Consider the following 6,217-nt stretch of genomic DNA (forward strand, 5'->3'; position numbering starts at 1 on the left):
ATAATAAACTGGATTGTGACAAAAAAAAAAAAAAAGGAATGCAGCACAATAAAAAATAGGGGTTTCTTTTTTTTCCCTATCCTTCAGAAATGAAGAAATTGGGTGTCTGCCTATACTGCATTTCCATAGTTTGTGTGTACTTTGCCTGTCTTGAACCAATCATTTCTGGTTAGGATCGCTGTATTTCTCCATTTCTTGCAGAGCCATGAGCTTCTCTCATGTAGAGTGTGTGGAAGCAGAAGGAAACTATCCCATCCCCCTGTCTCTTCAGTGGTGAGAAATGTGTGCCTAAAATGCCATCCAGCCTCAGAGGAGGAGGCAGTGTGGGAAACAAAGTGCAGCCAAAGTCCCTCTTGGAGCATTTACTCTTCTGACCTTTGGTACAACAAAATTATTTTGTGTTCTGTAGGTACCATGTTCAATGCAGTTAGCACACTCATTTTAAGATTTCAATGTCAGCCAGGTTACTTTCCAGTTATGTAAAGGCCAATTTATTTTTCAGTGACATATTAGTACATCACCAATGAGGATGCTTCCAGGGATTCAGATGCATCTAGGGATTGGTGCCTGACAAGAGACTGGTTCTTAAGAGCTGTCCGCTGGTAGATACTGGTAATTAAAGTAAGCTGTGTGTCAATGTAGAATTAGAAGATACTACTGGGTAGTGGTTCCAATATGCAACAGGTTTACTTTTTGATTAGCTAAATTTCTCATCTGGCCTAATTTGTTTTGCTCTTTTCTACATGGGGATTCTTTCATTTGTATGTAATAGACTTTCATTTATTTCTTATTTATTTTAAAACAGGATCTTCCTCTGTGTGACCCAGGCTAGAGTGTAGTGGTGTCATCATAGCTCATTGCAACTTCAAATTCCTGGGCTTGAGCAATCCTCCTGCATCAGCCTCCCAAGTAGCTGGGACTACAGGCATGCCTGGCTAATTTTTCTGATTTTTTGTAGGGATGGGGACTCCCTGTTGTTCAGGCTGGTCCCAAACTCCTGGCCTCAAGTGATTCTGCTGCCTCGGCCTCCTTAGCAAAGTGCTGGGAGTACAGGTGTGAGCCACTGCACCTGGCCTGTGTATAATAGAATATCTGTTAAATCAAAAAGTAAAACTAACATTTTAGATTTTACTTTATGACATTCATCTTGTGAGGTGATTTAAATTATAAATTTTGCAGAAAATTATTTTTAAAAGAATGGAATTTTATCTGATTTTGTATATTGGTAATTCATCAGATATTTAGCAACTACTTTTATTCTATGCATTTGTATCAGAATTGATCAGTTTTTTTATTATTTTGAGGGCAAGAAAAGAGGAAGAGCAACCATTTAAACCACGTAAGTAAACTGTTGAAAAATTAAGACATTAATAGTTTGAATTAAAAGTATGTCTGTCATGATTCCTTAAAAATATAAAGGGGAACACATACTGTTAGCATGGAACTCTTTTTTGTAGATTTTCTAAATCTCTTCTATTTTCCTGAGTATCAAACTTATGTGGAAAAGCCTTTGACTGAGTGGTGCCAATTTTTTAAGGGTTTCTAACATTTCAGCTAAATTTCAATAACTTGGTTGTGGTATAAAGATCTGCCTTAAACATTTTTGCCTTAATTGTTTAAACTTATTTTTTAATCAAAGTAATAGTGATAATAGCTAAGTTCATTTTTAGCACTCTCTGCTGATTTTCTGTCATAGCAGGTAAAAGCTGAGCTTCCTCACTCCACCATGACCTTATTTCCCTCCCTCCATTTCCTTGACATGTATCACATTTTGTATTAAATCAGTAATTAATATTTGCATTATTATGACTATGCAAATATTGTTTGTTGCTGAGTCATACAGTTTTCTTGCTGTTCTTCTTCTGCACACCCTTCATTCTTTCTCATAAATATTTCTGAAATCTGAGCACCTCACTTCTCACAGATAATCCCCTTTTCTTAGCCTACATTAGCTCACACAACCAAATAAGTGGTCACCGGCTGGTCTCCCTGCTTTCACATCCTTCTATTTCTTGTGGAATTAATTTCCTGACTATATTTATTTGCCTGTTTTCTAACAGCTATTAATCCCCCAAATTTTGTGACATTTGTCACATGCCCATCTAAATATTTTCCATCTACTAAAATATATCTGTTTCATTTTTCTCTTGGAGACAACTCCTCTCAGCCTTTTGTCATTCTCCTCCAGTATGGACTGCTTTGTTTTGCTAGTCCTGCTTTGTTAGCCTGTTTTTCTGGGACATCTCTTTGAAGTCCTCTGGGATCTCACATAATGGCTCCCTTGTGTCGGATCCCCTATGCCATAGGTTCTGTGTTTCCCGTGTCTTGTTATACTCCTTGAGGGTCTTTTGTTGTTTTGTTTTTGAGATAGGGTCTTTCTCTGTTGTCCAGGCTAGAGCGCAGTGTCATCATCCTAACTCACTGCACCCTCAACCCCCTGGGCTCAAGCAATCTTCCTGTCTCAGCCTCCCAGGTAGCTGGGACTACAGGCATATGACACCACACCTGGCTAATTTTTTTTTTTTTTCTGTTTGCAGAGATGGAGTCTTTCTGTGTTGGTCAAGCTGGTCTCAAGCTTCTTTCCTCAAGCAATTCTCCTACCTTGGCTTCTCAAAGTACAGGAATTAGAGGCTTGAGCCACCTCACCTAGTCATAATCCCTAGTTTTACTGGAGCACATTCCCCCAGGAAAGGGCACATGGGCAGACATTCTTGGAGATCTAGCCTGTCTGAAAATCCCTCCCATTTGATAGAACATAAAATTCTAGCTTGAAATTAAATTTCATCATCTGAAGACATTTCTCTATTGTGTTCTCAATTTAGTGTGGTCCTTGCATCTGTTGCCATTGTGTGATACATTATATGTAACCAATTTGTCATCTTTACCCCTTTCCTTCTCTGAAAGAATTTTAGTGCATTCTCTATATCTGGGATTAATGCAATTTTGTAATATGGTTTGGGGGGATTTTTTTCATTTTATTGGGTCCACTAAGTTTGCAGACCATCTCTTCTAGAGAGTTTTGTTTCCTTGCTATTTTTTCTGTTCCTTCTTTTTTCTTATATCGTTATTCAAATGTTGGGCCTCTTTGACCAGTATTTCTGCATTGATCTTTAATTATCCCTCCACTGCTTTCCAGTTTGTCTTTTTGTTCTACTTCCTGGGGATTCTTTGACTGTGTACTCTAACACTTCTATTAAAAGTTTTGTCTTTTTGAGAGTATTTTAAGAAATTTTTTGAAGTTTTTATTTTCTACTGAATTTTTACCACTTCTATAAATTCCTTTTTCCTGTTGTTTTGATCTCTCTTGTTGGAGCCTTCTCTCAAATGTGTGGTGGTGGTCCCTGTATTTTTCTAATTGGAAACGCCATGCAGGAGCAGGACTTTTGTTAACTGATGGCTTTCACTATGAGGATTTGAAGGACAAGCTGGGTTTTTTTTTTTTTTGTTCAGCTTATGATGGGGGTACGAAAGTTCAGGTTATATATATTGCCCATGTCCTGCCCATACCCCCGAGTCAGAACATTCAAGCGTGTCCATTCCTCAGTCAGTGTGCAATGCACTCATAGGTAGGTATTAGCTGAGAGTCTTTTCTCTGGGACAGTTCAGGCTCTTCAGAGAAAAAGCTCTTCATTTTCTACCCGGGAAGTGCAAACTTGGCTAATTGTACATTTTTCAGTGAATGGACTTTTCCCATTTTCCAAATTTCAGCCCTAGTATGTCTGAGACTGGTACCTCTGAGCCCAGAAACACTCAGGTGTGCTCCAGGAACACACATCTAAATTCCTTATAAGATGGGGGCACAGGTGGAGGAGGGGCTCTAACCACAGATTTTGAACTGACTTTGTTGGCTTTTGTTTTGTTTTACCTACCTCCCACAGTGCCATGTGCCTTCTGAATTCTGAGACTGCCTTGAGTTCAATGAGGCTGTTCCAGTCATTCTCTGTGTGCACCATAGTTGTGCTTCCATACCAGTTACCACTCCTTTGTCATCTTTTTATCTTTCAATATGAAAAATAATCTGCTATCAATCCTTATTCCTGGTCTTCTATACAACCTTTATTTGATGCCTTTAATTCTAATGAATTTCAGGAGGGAGAGGAAATAAATTCATGGTCTACCCATTAAACCCAAATTTAGAAGCTATACCTAAAGTATAAATCCATACTATCAGCAGGGTGTTAAAGTCTCCAGCTACTATAGTATTGTTATCTATCATTTGGTTCAGATCAAGTAGGGTTTGTTTTATGAATCTGGGTGCACCTAAATTGGGTGCATATATATTAAGTATAGTTATGTCTTCTTGCTGAATTGTACCCTTCACCAGTATATAGTAACTATCTTTGTTTATCATTACTTTTCTTAATTTAAAAACTAAGTTATTGGAGATTAAAACCACCACACCAGCTTTCTTTTGGCTTCCATTTGCTTGAAATATCGATTTCCACCCTTTTATTTTCAGTCTAAATGCATCTTTGCATGTACATATACATTATATAATGCTGAAGGATATAGTTTCATAAGAAGACATAACTATACTTAATATGTATGCACCCAACTTAGGTGCGCACAGATTCATAAAGCAAACCATACTTGATCTAAACCAAATGATAAACAGCAACACCATAATAGCCGGAGACTTCAAAACCCAGCTGACAGCACAGGACAGATCATCCAAACAGAAAATAAACAAAGAAATAATGGACTTAAATACAATACTAGAACAAATGGGTCTGACTGACATCTACAGGACATTCTACCCAAAATCCACTGAATATACATTCTTCTCATCAGCTCATGGGACATTCTCTAAGATTGACCATATCCTAGGACATAAAGCATGTCTTAAAAAATTCAAAAAAATAGAAATTATACCATGCATCTTCTCAGATCACAGAGGAATAAAGGTAGACATTAACCCTAACAGAAATTCTCATTTCTACTCAAAGTCATGGAAGTTAAACAACCTTCTCCTGAACGATTGTTTTATAAATGAAGAAATCAAAATGGAAATCAAAAGATTCTTTGAATTAAATGACAAAGGAGACACAACTTATCAAAATCTGTGGGACGCAGCTAAAGCAGTCCTGAGGGGAAAATTCATTTCCATAAATGCCTATATCAAAAAGACAGAAAACTTATAAATAGACAACCTGGGTACTTCAGCCGGACTGGCGTGAGCAGTTGGAGACACAATGCAGGACCCCAGTGCAGACACTGAGTGGAATGACATCTTACGCAAAAAGGGCATCTTGCCTTAAAGCAAAGTCTGGAGGATTTGGAGAAGGAGGCAGAAGAGGAGGAGCAGAGAGTCCTCCAGCAGTCAGTGGTGAAAACATATGAAGATATGACTTTGGTAGAGCTGGAGGATCATGAAGATGAATTTAATGAGGAGGATGAACGTGCTATTGAAATGTACAGGCAGCAAAGACTGGCTTAGTGGAAAGCAACCTAGTTGAAGAATAAATTTGGAGATCTCAGGAAAGGATTATGTTCAAGAAGTTACCAAAGACATTGAAGGCTTGTGGGTAGTCTTGCACCTTTACAAACAAGGGATTCCCCTCTGTGCCCTGATAAATCAATACCTCAGTGGACTTGCCAGGAAGTTTCCTGATGTCAAATTTATCAAAGCCATTTCAACAACCTGCATACCCAATTATCCTGATAGGAATCTGCCCACGATATTTGTTTACCTTGAAGGTGATATCAAGGCTCAGTTTATTGGTCCTCTGGTGTTTGGCGGCATGAACCTGACAAGAGATGAGCTGGAGTGGAAACTGTCTGAGTCTGGAGCAGTCAAGACAGATCTGGAGGAGAACCCTAAGAAACCGATTGAAGACACATTGCTGTCCTCAGTGCGGTGCTCTGTCCCTCTGAGGAGGGATAGTGATTCGGAGGATGACTAAGGCTGCAGCTGCCACAGCTTGCCTAACTTTCTTGATGTGACAAATTGTCCGGATTTTTGTAAACAAGAAAAAGAAAGAATGAATCCTTTGGGTTTTTAGCCTTTTATAATTATGTTTCAAATCCCATACATTTTAGAAATGATTATTGCTGGGAATTCTACTAAATTTCTTGGAACTCTTTTTAAATTATAACATTTCTTTAAAAAAAACATTTAAAATGGCCATTGGTATGGCAAATGTTTACGTTTTTCTCACTTATATTTTAAGTAAGTCATAAAACCTAGTCACTATTTTTTGACATATATAAAAAGGAA

The 6,217-nt window shown here is 38.1% G+C and overlaps 1 pseudogene; it reads left to right on the forward strand.

The window, feature by feature from the left end:
* Positions 1 to 5,190: 5,190 nt before the first annotated feature.
* LOC138378682 (phosducin-like protein 3 pseudogene) lies at positions 5,191 to 5,903 on the forward strand (annotated as a pseudogene).
* Positions 5,904 to 6,217: the final 314 nt, after the last annotated feature.

Source organism: Eulemur rufifrons, chromosome 30 (assembly GCF_041146395.1).
Source record: "Eulemur rufifrons isolate Redbay chromosome 30, OSU_ERuf_1, whole genome shotgun sequence".
In the NCBI taxonomy this organism is placed as follows: Eukaryota; Metazoa; Chordata; class Mammalia; order Primates; family Lemuridae; genus Eulemur; species Eulemur rufifrons.